General features: G+C 44.2%; 1 protein-coding gene across 1 annotated transcript in view; it reads right to left on the bottom strand.

The window, feature by feature from the left end:
- LOC311129130 (GRAM domain-containing protein 4-like) overlaps window positions 1-16,552 on the bottom strand; it is an 86,365-nt gene that overhangs the window by 22,738 nt on the left and 47,075 nt on the right. The gene's annotated exons all lie outside the window — the stretch shown is intronic.

Below are 16,552 nucleotides of genomic sequence, written 5' to 3'. Positions count from 1 at the left end.
CCCTTTCTTTCTCGCTTGCTCATTTCCTCTCTTTTCCTTCTCGCTTTCTCTTTCTGTCTCTCTCACCCTCTCGTTTTCTTACTGACCTCTTTCCATCCCTCCTTCCCTCCCTCCCCTATCCAGTATCTCTCCTCGCCTGGCTGGCTCCAGTAGTGTCCGGCGTCATCAGGTGACTGGGCAGACCATGCTTCCTCTCAGCCTCATGCCTGAGCTCGGCCCTGTGTTCCTGCTCACCTTTTGTCCCTCCACACACAACCACAGAGTCTCTTGAATAATGGAAGAGAGAGGGCAGCTCCTCTCGCAACCTCACAAAAAGACTGGAGGCACATGGTTTATGAACATGGCACATAAACTGATACACTGGATTCAAAACTTTTAAAGTAATTAATTTGCATTTTATTGCATGACATAAGTATTTGATCACCTACCAACCAGTAAGAATTCCGGCTCTCACAGACCTGTTAGTTTTTCTTTAAGAAGCCCTCCTGTTCTCCACTCATTACCTGTATTAACTGCATCTGTTTGAACTCATTACCTGTATAAAAGACACCTGTCCACACATTCAATCAAACAGACTCCAACCTCTCCACAGTGGCCAAGACCAGAGAGCTTTGTAAGGACATCAGGGATACAATTGTAGACCTGCACAAGGCTGGGATGGGCTACAGGACAATAGGCAAGCAGCTTGGTGAGAAGGCAACAACTGTTGGCGCAATTATTAGAAAATGGAAGAAGTTCAAGATGACGGTCCATCACCCTCGGTCTGGGGCTCCATGCAAGATCTCACCTCGTGGGGCATCAATGATCATGAGGAAGGTGAGGGATCAGCCCAGAACTACACGGCAGGACCTGGTCAATGACCTGAAGAGAGCTGGGACCACAGTCTCAAAGAAAACCATTAGTAACACACTATGCCGTCATGGATTAATATCCTGCAGCGCACGCAAGGTCCCCCTGCTCAAGCCAGCGCATGTCCAGGCCCGTCTGAAGTTTGCCAATGACCATCTGGATGATCCAGAGGAGGAATGGGAGAAGATCATGTGGTCTGATGAGACAAAAATAGAGCTTTTTGGTCTAAACTCCACTCGCCGTGTTTGGAGGAAGAAGAAGGATAAGTACAACCCCAAGAACACCATCCCAACCGTGATGCATGGAGGTGGAAACATCATTCTTTGGGGATGCTTTTCTGCAAAGGGGACAGGACGACTGCACCGTATTGAGGGGAGGATGGATGGGGCCATGTATCGCGAGATCTTGGCCAACAACCTCCTTCCTTCAGTAAGAGCATTGAAGATGGGTCGTGGCTGGGTCTTCCAGCATGACAACGACCCGAAACACAGAGCCAGGGCAACTAAGGAGTGGCTCCGTAAGAAGCATCTCAAGGTCCTGGAGTGGCCTAGCCAGTCTCCAGACCTGAACCCAATATAAAATCTTTGGAGGGAGCTGAAAGTCCGTATTGCCCCGAAACCTGAAGGATCTGGAGAAGGTCTGTATGGAGGAGTGGGCCAAAATCCCTGCTACAGTGTGTGCAAACCTGGTCAAGACCTACAGGAAACGTATGATCTCTGTAATTGCAAACAAAGGTTTCTGTACCAAATATTAAGTTATGCTTTTCTGATGTATCAAATACTCATGTCATGCAATAAAATGCAAATTAATTACTTAAAAATCATACAATGTGATTTTCTGGAGTTTCGTGCTGACGCGCAAAAAAATAGTCTGTCGTAATAATGTAATGTAATATGCCATTTAGCAGACGCTTTTATCCAAAGCGACTTACAGTCATGCGTGCATACATTTTTGTGTATGGGTGGTCCCGGGGATCGACCCCACTACCTTGGTGTTACAAGCGCCGTGCTCTACCAGCTGAGCAACACTGTCCTCGGTTGCAACACTCACTGCCGTGTGATTTATTTAGAATTCAAGGCACACTTAACCAGCATGGCTACCACAGCATTCTGCCGCGATACGCCATGCCATCTGATTTGCGCTTAGCGGGACTATCATTTGTTTTTCAACAGGAAAATGACCCAACACACCTCCAGGCTGTGTAAGGGCTATTTGACCAAGAAGGAGAGTGATGGAGTGCTGCATCAGATGACCCTGGCCTCCAATCACCCGACCTCAACCCAATTGAGATGGTTTGGGATGAGTTGGCCGTAGAGTGAAGGAAAAGCAGCCAACAAGTGCTCAGCATATATGGGAACTCCTTCAAGACTGTTGGAAAAGCATTCCAGGTGAAGCTGGTTGAGAGAATGCCAAGAGTGTGCAAAGCTGTCATCAAGGCAAAGGGTGGCTACTTTGAAGAATCTCAAATATAAAATGTATTTTGATTTGTTTAACACTTTCTTGGTTACTACATGATTCCATGTATGTTATTTCATAGTTTTGATGTCTTCAGTATTATTCTACAATGTAGAAAATAGTAAAAAATAAAGAAAAACCCTTGAATGAGTAGGCGTGTCCAAACTTTTGACTGGTACTGTATATAAAATAAAAAAATATGGGGGATTGGAAATTATGCAGAAAATTACATTGATAGTAGCCACAATCTATTTTCTATATTAAAGCTGATCCACCCGTCCCCAAAGAAAAACACTGGAGGAGAAGACAAGGATGAGGGCCGCAAGATCCAGTCCATCTGGTATCTGAGTTGTCAGTTGAAAACAATAGAAGCCAAACTCTTTGGTCGGGAGCAACAGAGCTAAGTGAGTAGATCCACTGCCCTTATACAAATGGTAAGGAATGGTACGGTAAACACTGCCATACCGTAGATCAGTGCTGAGGTGACTGTTGTCAAATGTATTATCGTGATAAAAATAGGTGGGTAAATGCTGATCGCCGTTCACTGTGAGTGAAGTAACATTCCCTATATTTTCAATGCATTTTTTGGGGCAAAAGGTGGTTAAAAGCTTACGCAAAACATAAAAAGGTGTGTAAACAGCATTAACCCTTCACTACACCACTGTCGGTTGTTGTGCGTAGGCTCACGGTACTTACTAAAAGGAACACAGCTCAACAGCCTGTGGAACTAACATTCATTCTAAATGACTACCCACACCATATCACTACCCGTCTCCATACAACTACTACGGTATAATATCCTGTCACACACCAGTCATAATTCAGTGGTTGACTTCATGCTACACAAATTAATGCACACACACACACCACATTACACGCATCCAAATAGATATTGGTGTTACTTTACCACACAGCCTTCAATCAGTCTTTCTCCTAAACATGGATAGTGCTGCTCCAAAGAAAACGTCCTGCTACTAACGTACCATCTTATTCTGAGTCGACTTTGTACTGAAGCAACCTTACACATCAACCCTGCTAGCCTGTACAGTTTGATTAGACAGACTTGTCACCAGGATCACTCTCAGACTCCAAAACAGCACTGTGACACTAGGGGTCAAAATCAAACAGAGAAGGTGAGAGAAAAAAATTCAGAAAACGTATCAATAGATGTCTGTCCACCCGGTGAGTGTGTATAGAGAAGAGAGAGAGTGGGGGGGAGAGAGAGAGAGAGAGAGAGAGAGACAAAGGTTGACAGAAATAAAAGAGAGCAAGAGAGAAAGAGGTTGAGAGAGAGAAAAAGAGAGACTACTCCCCCCTGTAGGGCCACATGTATAATTCACAGACAGTTTCCTCTACCACCATCTCCCTAATTATCTACCATAGGAGATTTATAACACAGCAGTGTCACACTCCTCTTCTCTCTCTCCATCACCGTCTCTCTCCATCACTCTCGTTTCTACCTGTTAACCCTTATCAAATATTTATCAGTCCCCCATGCTACCCCCTACCTGCTATCACAGCCACAAGCGGAGTATCTGAATTCCCTCTCTAAGCTGGAGATGATACAGAACATAGAAATAGAACCCATTCTATTTCTAGGACACAGAACCCAGACTACATATGAGCTGTGTCTCTCCTCCCATCCATTCCCCTCACCGCTCTTCCTCCCTCCTTTGCGCCATCTCTTACTTCCTTTCTCCGTCCCTCGATCCAGTTAATGATGGCCTCCAGGCAGGTAGAATGGTATATCTCATTGTGTCAGTGTTGGCATAAAAGGACCAGTCTGGGTGGAAGCTCAAATGTGTTGTAGCAAACAATTAAAGCCTTGTCATCCTACACATACCATGTCTGGTATGAATGAACACAAAGAAGAGTTGGCTGAAGCACAGACAGAATGGACCACCTGGCTATAGCTATAGTGTATACTCCAGTACTACATGAGTATCTGAATGGGGGCTTGCCAGTCAGTGAGTGAATAAGTGGCTCTCTAAACAAGCTCTCTTACATAGTAGCTACTACAACTCAGCTTATTATACAAATTACTACAGTACTTTAACAATGGAAGTTTGCCTTGTTTTACCTCTACCCCAGTTTGTATGTGTAACCATGATTGTAAACTGTATTTATGTAAACATATGTCTGTGTTTGTACAGTCGGTCAAAAGTTGAGAATGACACAAATATTAATTTTCACGAAGCCTGCTGCCTCAGTTTTGATGATGGCAATTTGCATATACTCCAGAATGTCATGAAGAGTGATCAGATGAATTGCAATTAATTGCAAAGTCCCTCTTTGCCATGAAAATGAACGTAATCCCAAAAAAACATTTCCACTGCATTTCAGCCCTGCCACAAAAGGACCAGCTGCCATCATGTCAGTGATTCTCTCGTTAACACAGGTGAGAGTGTTGACGAGGACAAGGCTGGAGATCACTCTGTCATGCTGATTGAGTTAGAATAACAGACTGGAAGCTTTAAAAGGAGGGTGGTGCTTGAAAGCATTGTTCTTCCTCTGTTAACCATGGTTACCTGCAAGGAAACACGTGCCGTCATCATTGCTTTGCAAAAAAGGGCTTCACAGGCAAGGATATTGCTGCTAGTAAGATTGCACCTAAATCAACCATTTTTCAGATCATCAAGAACTTCAAGGAGAGCGGTTCAATTGTTGAAGAAGGCATCAGGGCGCCCAAGAAAGTCTAGCAAGCGCCAGGACCGTCTCCTAAAGTTGATTCAGCTGCGGGATCGGGGCACCATCAGTGCAGTACTTGCTCAGGAATGGCAGCAGGCAGGTGTGAGTGCATCTGCACGCACAGTGAGGCGAAGACTTTTGGAGGATGGCCTGGTGTCAAGAAGGGCAGCAAAGAAGCCACTTCTCTCCAGGAAATACATCAGGGACAGACTGATATTCTGCAAAAGGTACAGGGATTGGACTGCTGTGGACTGGGGTAAAGTCATTTTCTCTGATGAATCCCCTTTCCGATTGTTTGGGGCATCCGGAAAACACCTTGTCCGGAGAAGACAAGGTGAGCGCTACCATCAGTCCTGTGTCATGCCAACAATAAAGCATCCTGAGACCATTCATGTGTGGGGTTGCTTCTCAGCCAAGGGAGTGGGCTCACTCACAATTTTGCATAAGAACACAGCCATGAATAAAGAATGGTACCAACACATCCTCCGAGAGCAACTTCTCCCAACCATCCAAGAACAGTTTGGTGACGACCAATGCCTTTTCCAGCATGAAGGAGCACCTTGCCATAAGGCAAAAGTGATAATTAAGTGGCTCGGGGAACAAAACATCGACATTTTGGGTCCATGGTCAGGAAACTCCCCAGACCTTAATCCCATTGAGAACTTGTGGTCGATCCTCAAGAGGCGGGTTGACAAACAAAAACCCACAATTTCTGACAAACTCCAAGCATTGATTATGCAAGAATGGGCTGCCATCAGTCAGGATGTGGCCCAGAAGTTAATTGACAGCATGCCAGGGCGGACTGCAGAGGTCTTGAAAAAGAAGGGTCAACACTGCAAATATTGACACTCTGCATAAACTTAATGTAATTGTCAATAAAAGCCTTTGACACTTATGGAATGCTTGTAATTATACTTCAGTATACCATAGTAACATCTGACAAAAAAACTCTCATAACACTGAATCAGCGTACTTTGTGAAGACCAATACTTGTGTCATTCAAAACTTTTGACCACAACTGTATATGTAAGCATATGTGTCAGTGTGCTAGTTTTGCGTGGCATGGCTCAAAACTGCAACCAAAACACTCACATTAGCAGTGCGACATCAATTTTGAATTGGTCGCTAGGGTGCCACTGAATTTTTTTTTAGCTAGTTGTTGGTTCACAATTTGCTTGGTTTTCATTATCAAGATTTATTCAAAACAGCAATAGGTATGCTGACCAGGTATGAAAAAGTTGGGTCCGAAGTCTTGGTTGAATCTTCACGATGCGCAATTCAGTCATTATGCTCTGTTTGAATGAACATTTCTAAAGGCTTTCCAAAAATCCTTCCCAATTAAAATGTTGACAGCAAAGTAGGCCTACCTGGCAGAATAATATCATGGTGATTTGTATCAATCGCGGGGCATTTGTAGCCTACACTGTACAGTAAAAAAAAACAGCTAGCCAAACACAACGGACTCTTGCTAAGGCGCACAATTGAATTAAAGGACAACTACACCCTCCCCCGCACAAATTGTTTAGATTGTTCCCAGACCTCAAGTTGTCTCCTGATGTGGTTTAAGCATTGTTGTGGACTTCGAACATCCAATTTGTTTCGTTTTTCAATTTTAAATGTTGGAAAAATAAACCTGGAAAACTGAATTTACCAAAATATAAAAACGTATTTTTAGGTCCCTACAACTGTAAAGTGACTTAAAAATCGCAAACAATAATACCCTTTGAGATAGCGCAAAGATTTCCCTCCAAACAATCAATGGAAAATGTAAACTTAACTAAAATACAAATGCCACAATTTCAAAGATTGTACTGAGTTACAGCTCATATAAGGAAAATCAATCAATTGAAATGACTGGGAATACAGATACCTTAAAACAATGTTAGGGGCATGGATCAGAAAACCAGTCAGCATCTGTTGTGACCACCATTTGCCTCATGCAGCGCGACATCTCCTTCGCATAGAGTTGATCAGGCTGTTCATTGCGGCATGTTGTCCCACTACTCTTGCTGGATATTGGTGGGAACTGGAACATGAGGTGATGGTGGCGGATGAATGGCACAACAATTGGCCTCAGAATCTCGTCACGGTATCTCTGTGCTTTCAAATTGCCATCGATAAAATGCAATTGTTCTCATTGTCCATAGCTTATGCCTTCCCAAACGATAACCCCACCATGGGGCACTCTATTCACAACATTGACATCAGCAAACCACTCGCCCACACAACGTCTGCCCGGTACAGTTGAAACTGGGATTTATCTGTGAAGAGCACACTTCTCCAGCACGCCAGTGGCCATTGAAGGTGAACATTTGCCCACTGAAGTCGGTTACGACGCCAACTGCAGTCAGGTCAAGACCCTGGTTAGGACGACGAGCACGCAGATGAGCTTCCCTGAGACAATTCTGACAGTTTGTGCAGAAATTCTTAGGTTGTACAAACCCACAGTTTAATCAGCTGTCCGGGTGGTTGGTCTCAGACGACCCCGCAGGTGAAGAAGCCAGATGTGGAGGTCCTGGGCTGGCATGGTTACACGTGGTGTGCAGTTGTAAGGCAGGTTGGACGTACTGCCAAATTCTCTAAAACAGCATTGGAGGCAGCTTATGGTAGAGAAATGAATATTACATTATCTGACAACAGCTCTGGTGGACATTCCTGCAGTCAGCATGCCAATTGCATGCTCCCTCAAAACTTGAGACATCTGTGGCATTGTGTTGTGTGACAAAACTGCACATTTTAGAGTGGCCTTTTATGGTCCTCAGCACAAGGTGCACCTGTGTAATGATCATGTGGTTTAATCAGCTTCTTGATATGCCACACTTGTCAGGTGGATGGATTATCTTGGCAAAGGAGAAATGCTCAATAACAGGGATGTAAACACATTTGTGCACACAATTTGAGAGAAATAAGCTTTTTGTGCGTATGGAACATTTCTGGGATCATTTTTTTTCAGCTCATGAAACATGGGACCAACACTTTACATGTTGCGTTTATATTTTTGTTCAGTATAATTATGTGTATGGAGGGTAGGTCACTATAGGGTCGGCAGATAGCGTAACAGTTAAGAGCGTTGGGCCAGTATCTGCAATATTAAGCTGATCTACCCCCCCAAAAAAAGAGCGTTGGGCCAGTAACCGAAAGGCTGCTGGTTCAAATCCCCGAGCTGACGTTATGGGACACCGGTCAGGTCAAAATTGGTGCGATCAAATCATGTGCTGGTGCCATGAACTGAAAAAGTTAGTAGCACCAGTGCCACCTGTGGAAAAAGTTAGTCTCGACTAGAGCCCTGTGTGGTATAAGTAGCTTAGTTGTGACCTCGTGCTCAGTGCCAAAGAATGCCTGTAACCCTATTAGACACCAGCTGACAGGACAGAGAAGCAGGCTAGGTAATAAGAGCGAAGCATGCTGGGTAATATAACAGACAGGCCTTTCCCCTGTGACTCCCTCCCTCTCCCCATGCTTGTGTAATGGGTATTGAATGTGCTTGAGTAATCAGGCAGAGCCAGTTACACTCTGTCACTCTTCATCCCGTCAGCAGGTCATCAGCAGGCCCCTCTAAACATCTAAGGTTGCTCATCAACCGAGGATGCTTTTACATCCAACCTCCCCATTCCACCCCTTCACTGTGGGCCAGAAAGAAAAGAAAGTAAAAAATATATATGTTAAATATGTTGGGCTTTATAGTTTGTTTATTTGTATGCGTTGGGCTTTAGCTGAGATTATTCTTTACAGAGTCAAGTATATTTGTCCAGGCCTCAAGTGTTACTTGACTAGCTCCATTCATTCTCACTGTCAATAATGGTAAATGTTATAACTTCTAACAGTGACTGTATCCACTGGCGAATTGGGAGAAAGTGGGGCGATTGCCATCTAAGTGCCAACATATTTTTTTGCGGCAGTGCTGCCTGCCAGTAGTAATAGTCTCTGATTGATTGAGAGATTCAAGGAGCTACCGAAGTTTAGCAACATAGTAGATGCAACGCACTGAATATTTCCATTCGAAATGAATTTTTGTAACTTTGTCCCAGAAGCATTTAACTGTATGGCACTCCCACATCATATGAAGGAATGTGCCTACCTGATTTAGGAGGAACAGTAAACTGTTGGGTCAAATTTCATTGTAAAACTTTTCCTTGTATTTAACACCAGTCTGTGAACAAACTTAAAAATGTTTAAATTGATGGTTAGAATTATGGTATTTCAAGATAATAATGTTCCATATTCTGTTCCAGTTAAAGGGTTGTTCAGATTCACTTAGATCTGTGGACCATACTTTTTTAATGGCTAGCTCAGAATATGATCTTTCCAAAAGTTCTTTATATATTAGAGAGATCAATCCTTTCGGGAGCACAGATAATTCATTTATAAAGCCCATCATTGGATGGCTTGGTAGTTGGGTTTCCCAAGGGATTCTATAGGCTAGCAGCTGTAAAAAATTTAAATGTACACTGAGTATACAAAACATTAAAGAACAGGGTCCTGAAGAACTGTAATACCCTGTTTTTCTGAGTTGTGGCTGAACAAGGACAATATACAATGAGTATACAAAACATTAAGAACACCTGCTCTTTCCATGACATTGACTGACCAGGTGAATACAGGTGAAAGATATGATCCCTTATTGATGTCACTTGTTAAATCCACTTCAATCAGTGTAGATGAAGGGGAGGAGACAGATTAAAACAAGGATTTTTAAGCATTGAGACAATTGAGACATGGATTGTGCATGTGTGCCATTCAGAGGGTGAATGGGCAAGAGAGAATATAAGTGCCTTTGAACGGGGTATGGTAGTAGGTGCCAGGCTCACCGGTTTGTGTGAAGGACTGCAACGCTGCTGGGTTTTTCACGCTCAACAGTTTGCCGTGTGTATCAAGAATGGCCCACCACCCAAAGGACATCCAGCCAACTTGACACAACTGTGGGAAGCATTGGAGTCAACATGGGCCAGCATCCCTGTGGAACGCTTTCAACACATTGTCCACGCCCTGACAAATTGAGGCTGTTCTGAGGGCAAAAGGGGAGGGGGTGCAACTCAATATTCGGAAGGTGTTCCTAATGTTTGGTATACTCAGTGTATATGGGTCTTTAAAATCTTGGAATGTTCTAAAATCATTACTGGCCATGATTTCGGCAAGGGTACGGATTCCACATTTGGACCATTGAGGGGGGGGGGGGGGGGGGGGGATGCAAAAGGCTGCCTTCCAGATCACAATGCATTATTGGGAAATATTGTAGCATGGGCATGCCATTTTCATTCCCAGTTACATTGTTTTTCAATTTTGCACCAAATAGAAATTGTGTGAGCAATAGTAAGACCAAATTGTAGTTTACATTGTTTAAGGGATATATCAGTGAAGACCACCTCTTCCAGGGCAATAAGAGACACTAACTCTCTCTATACACAGCCAGGGAGCGGAATAATCATGTCTAATCCGATTTAGGATGGGACAAAATGCTAGTGCCTGGAAATAGCATTTAAAATACAATTTACATTTTTTTTAAATGTTTGTTTTTAAATGTTTTTGTCATTTAGCAGACGCTCTTATCCAGAGCGACTTACAGGAGCAATTAGGGTTAAGTGCCTTGCTCAAGGGCACAGACAGATTTTTCACCTAGTCGGCTCGGGGATTAGAACCAGCGACCTGTGCTCCAAGCAGAGAGAACTGATGCACTAGTGTGCTTCGAACACTTAAGCTTTAGAATCATGAGTGCAGTTTACAGTGGCACAGTAACATTAGAGCGTGTCTGTTTCCCTTCCTTCTCTGGCCACAATGAACCCCAGTAACCTTCAACGTCCTACAACGCCTTAAACCCAGGGACAGAGTCATGCACAAATGTCATGTTTGTGGTTCAATTGTCCTTAAAACAGCTAAGACATTCTGTCACATGCCAGAGTGTCTCTCTCCTGTTCTCTCCACTGACCAGCTGAGAAGAAACTGATTTGCTGTTAGAGTGCAATCTCTTCTGAATCCATATCCCACTCATCCACACACAGTGGGGAGGCTGAGCACTCCACAGTTACAGTGCTGTGCCTCACACCCCAAAGCTGCTGGTCTAACCAATAAACTGACATCTACAGGAGGTACACCGACAGGTCAGATAGTTAGTAGATAGTTACCCAGAAAAGACAGGTAAAATATTCAGAAAGACAAACGGGTTATATGAACCTACTGAGGTTGAGGGAGACAGAAGTCTTATAAACAGATAGGTCATGTTAACTTACAGAGGTTGAGGTTGCTCTTGTGAGATTTTATCTTCTCCATCAACGAGCCAGGCAAAGTCTGGATCTGGGCTGCTGCAGTCCTCCATCCCCCCCCAGAACCAACCTGCTCACCTCACATACACAGCCAGCACCCTGCTGAGCTAGGGTATTGACTGACACCACAGGATCCCACACTCCAACTGGGCTATGGTATTGACCAAACCCAGAAGCAACCCAACTCTCTACACCTCAGAAAAGCGCCGCCAGCACTCTGATACAGGCCCAAACAACCTAGTCCCACTTCGTTGAAGTCGGGATTCAGTGGAAGTTTACTGCCTAACGGACCTGACCCGAATCGACTCACAGAATCTCCCTGCACTCAAATACAGCTCCCAGTCAGCAGCCAGACAGCCTGTCTAGGTGTCAAATGTATAGCCTAGCTTCACACAGCGACAGGTCAGTACATGGTGCACCAAACAAACAACCTCACAGCTGATCAGAGAATGAGGATAGGTGGGTCTGGTCTGCTTTGACCTGGTCACATCTGGATCCTATAGCATACATACAGTAGAGGCTTTCCAGTCTGCAGAGTTAGAGATGGAGACTTGTGGTCCCTAAAAATCTACCAACCAATCAAGTACGTTGGAGCCATATACTACTCCCCTCCCATACTGTCTGTCCCTACAGAACCTCTGTACTAGTCCGAGGCAGCGTCCAGTGTGTACGCCATGTGTGTTTGCAAGCAGATAAATAAACTCCCTCTCATCTAGGCTTAAAGAGCCGGGAGAAGGAAAAGTACTGCATGAGATTACACCAGCAGAACAATGGATCCATTCATTCACCACACAGAGACCTGCTGCTGGTGCACTGTTGTTCATTGTTCACATTCTGTACAGTACTTAACACACCAACGACTGACTACGTGGGTAAGTCGTTTGTGTAAGACAGCACTATGCATGCATGTATGTTTGCATGTACACATCAATAAAAATAAAAAAACACATGGCAGCGTTATGTACTGTATACGTTGACTTCAGTTTAACACACACGAAAGCTGATTGGTCAATCTGTAGGTGGGGACATTCAGAGAGATTGTGATTAGCTGATCTATTATCCGGCACACACGCAAAGCCCATGCACTCATACACACAGGGTCCATCTGTTTAACAACACAGACCCTATAGGTCACAGGGACACTGCACTATTGACACTAACTCTACCCTACTGTGACCCTGATGTCACCATGCCTTGTGCTACTGTTGATTTCACTGCTGTCCTGACACAACCCAACTGCATTCCATAAAGAACCAGAGGGGGGGGGGGGGGTTCTCTATACTGTATGCATTTAGGCTGTGGAACAGTTAGTTCTGTTCTGCTCTGTTGGTGACTGACTGGCTGATCAATATTATCCTCTAGCTGCCCTGCCCTACTTCCCACTGGGTTAGATAGAGATACACATGCGCATATATGCGCACACGCACACCCACCATCTAGTGTCCTCCGGTCCTCTATCTGTGAACATTATGGATGGAGCTAATAGATTTAGAACTAAACAAGGTTATGACAGGAACAGTATGGCAGGAAATTGTGATAATATAAAGGAAATATTGTTCAGAAGTAAACACATTCTCCAAGCATTGTGGACTAATGGACGTGTGCATGCACCGTACTCTACATTTAATGACACCAGGGCCCAGTTTAACGCATTGCACACAGCTAGCGGGGTCAACGAAAGCCGCGGAAACGTGGTCTACGCCGAGGCAAGTAGCACAGAGACGATGGGAATCATGCCCTAGCTTTGCTAGGCTTGCGGTGCTTTTCCTCCCCCTTCCCTGACAACTTGATTGGTAAGCCTGTCGACGACTTGGCTAATATGCCTGTCAACATCTCGTTTTGACCGGACGGATAAAAGCAAATTACCATGGGGCTAGATAGCTAGCTACTCCACACACTGCTACTACAACGCAAAGTTGTGAGAGACATGGGGTAATGTGAGATTGAGCCAGGTAAGCAGAAACAGACCGCTTTATTTAACAGGGTGGTGGGAAATAAATGCAGTCTTTATACTTTCGGTGTAGTGACAGTAGAGCTAACAGGGATGCTAGCTAATTATCTTCACCCGAGTGACATACCAAGTAGGGACTCGGTTTGTAAACCATGTAACTCGAGGTAGAAACACACGGCTAGGTCATCTTCTACAGGGGAATTTAAAAAGGGATGGTGCTTCAATGGTGATGTAACACACTAGTAAGAAACTGCAATGCTCGTGTTAGCCAAACAAACTGAATGGGGGTTTAGCTCAGAGGTTGACAGCTAAAACACCTGTGGTGCCGTTAGCCCACTAGCTAGTGAAGACACTTGAATGTTCAGCTAACTCTGAACGGTGGGAACTGATGGTGAGCTAGAGACCACATGTAAAAGTAGCTAAAACTAGTGGAAACCTGCTATAGGCGGGATGCTAAAGCAGTGGCGCTAGCGAACTACCAATGCTAATTATGTGTAGGCAACAGATGTACTGTAGCTAGCCGACCACAAAAGGCGCTCCTAACAAGCTAAAATCGGTAAAGTGAAGCTGAAGTTAACAGAATTCCTGAAAATAGAAAATAATCCACTCAACGCTCTGTGATGGGTGGCATCCCCCAGGAAGAGTAGCTGGTGCTTTCGCAACAGCTAATGGGGATCCTAATAAAATACAAAATCCACACCGAAAGGAACAGTTAAGCGGATTTCTTCAGAAAACTAGCTCTCAACGTAACGGGCTAGCAACCAAATAGACTTGTGAAGAGGTGAAGAATGAAGAAACCAGAGCATTGCAGGGTGTTGTTATATGCCTGTGAGGCGTGCTTGAATAAGGCTTAACCAATGACCCATAGAGTCGACTGAAAGAGAACTACAATTATATTCTATATAAATGAAACTACTTCATTACTGACGGTATATGCCCATGTTAAATTATATTTAATAAGTTAAATGGATGATGTAACTGTTGTGCGTCTTAAACAGCATAATTACAGTATTAGCCTGCTGACAACCAGGGAGATGCATGCCACTGTAAATAGCTGGAGATAAGACATAGGGCTGGAGGAAAAATGTTGCTTGTTTGCTGCCTGTTTGCTGTTGCCTACTGTTTTATGTACTGAGCTAAACTCCTTATATAATTTAAACATCCATTGAGCAAAGTCTTGTTATCTGCAGTAGCTCAGTCAGCAACCAGTCATTATAGAGCTAAACAAGCACCTGTATCGATAGTGTGGTATGTCGTTCTAGGAGAGACTGTCTTATTTTCACAGGATACATGAAATGAGAGGGTTGTAGGGAAGAGAGGTTGAATCAGCCATGAAAGAGAGAGAAAGAGAGCGAGATCTAATTGTACTAATCTGTTCTGAGAGCCAGGAGCTACTGTAGGGCAACAGTGACACAGCAACAATGTAACACACACACACACACACACACACACACACAGAGAGAGAGCGAGGGACCAGCTGTCCTTTGTCTGTCACCCATCACAACACACCCAGAACACCCACTGACCCAGCAGGAGAGGAGGGAAGAAAAGGAGGAGGGGAAGGGAATGAAGAGGAGGGAGAGGGTGTTACTTAAGGTTACTACAAGCTTCACTCAGTTAATGGGATTTTTGGCGCAGCAGACACATTTTGGTAACATGATATGCACACCGGTCCAGCTCCCATTCACAAGGGGGTGATATAATTTTTTGGGGGGGTTGGTCATTTCAGTTTGTGAAAGCAAGGAAGAGTCACCTTCCCTTGCTAGTAGTAGCTAGCTGGCAGCCTGACTAGCTGGCTAAAAACAGAGCAAGCTAGCTAGCATTTTTAGCTTCCCACATATACATGTGAAATAATCAGATTTATAATACCAAAAAAATATGCCCTGGCCTCCCGAGTGGCGCAGCGGTCTAAGGCACTGCATCGCAGTCTTGCGGCGTCACTACAGCCTGGGGTTTGATCACAGGCTGTGTCATTACCGGACGTCACCGGGAGTCCCATAGGGCAGCTCTCTAGCGACCCCTCTCTAGCGACCCCGGCTCTCTAGCGACCCCTTGTGGCGGGCCTTGCGCCTGCAGGCTGACTTGGTCGTCAGTTAAACGGTGCTTCCTCCGACACATTGGTGCAGCTGGCTTCCGGGTTATGCGAGCGGTTGTTAAGAAGCGCGGTTTGGCGGGTCACGTTTCGGAGGACACATGACTTGACCGTCGCCTCTCCCGAGCCCGTTGGGGAGGTGCAGCGTTGAGTCAAGATTGTAATCACGGAATTGGGGAGAAAAAGGGGGTACAAATTACAAAACAAAACAAAACTACGCCCTGGCAAATATTATTATACTTGGCAGTGTAACCTAAAACATTATCCCAGATTGATATGTTGTTTGTGTATTCATTCTGATATCATCTAAAAATAGAACTTCATGATTTAGGTCACTGAGAAAAAAGCACATGGCTAGCTAGAAAGCTACAGCAGGTTCTTGTTGTTTGGTTTACTGTTTGAACAGTCACTGAGATTATATTTGGTTATCAACGCAAAATAGGCTACTTTGATGAATAGCCTATATAGGCTGTAGATCAGATCAAGGATCGAAGCGACAACACTGCCCAAACGGCTGCAGAAGGAATGATATGGAGTCTCAATTTTCAGGTAATCCGAAAGTATGTTGAATGCCGGAGCGTATTACAAGGAGCCGCCCCTTTTGTAATGAAAAGCGCACGCACGCACACACGTTTAGTTCATCTGGAATGGAAAGACACTTTCCATAGCATAGCTGCCAGACACTCGCAGGTGTTTTTATTATAGAAGTGGAGGATGGCCTTGGTGTTATTTTAAGAAGCAGAGAAGCTGAGAGAGAGAACTCACCCACACACAACGGCTTGCTCAAGGATGGAAAGAGAACATTAATTGCAGAATATACAGAACAGAGGGGTTCAATAATTAACTAACCAACCTACCTGCTATGATGGTCTTAAATCGACTAGTAAGCACAAAACACAGTTCTTGCCTACAACAATGACTCGGCCCCTATCACATGAAACCCTGATGAAGGCAGCATAGCTATCAAAACAATGCCTGGTATCTATTACATGTATTGCAACTGAGCCCCGAGTGTTCCGCTTTTTTTTTCAACATCTTCCTATTTACCAAAAAGATAAAGCGGCCTAGTAGACATTTTTTTATTTTATTTTATTTCACCTTTATTTAACCAGGTAAGCCAGTTGAGAACAAGTTCTCATTTACAACTGCGACCTGGCCAAGATAAAGCATAGCAGTGCGATAAAAACAACAACACAGAGTTACATATGGGGTAAAACAAAACATAAAGTCAAAAAATGCAACAGAAATTATATATACAGT

This window comes from Coregonus lavaretus, assembly GCF_964263955.1.
Source record: "Coregonus lavaretus genome assembly, chromosome: 5".
Classification (NCBI taxonomy): domain Eukaryota; kingdom Metazoa; phylum Chordata; class Actinopteri; order Salmoniformes; family Salmonidae; genus Coregonus; species Coregonus lavaretus.
This window is presented reverse-complemented; position numbering and strand designations above follow the sequence as displayed.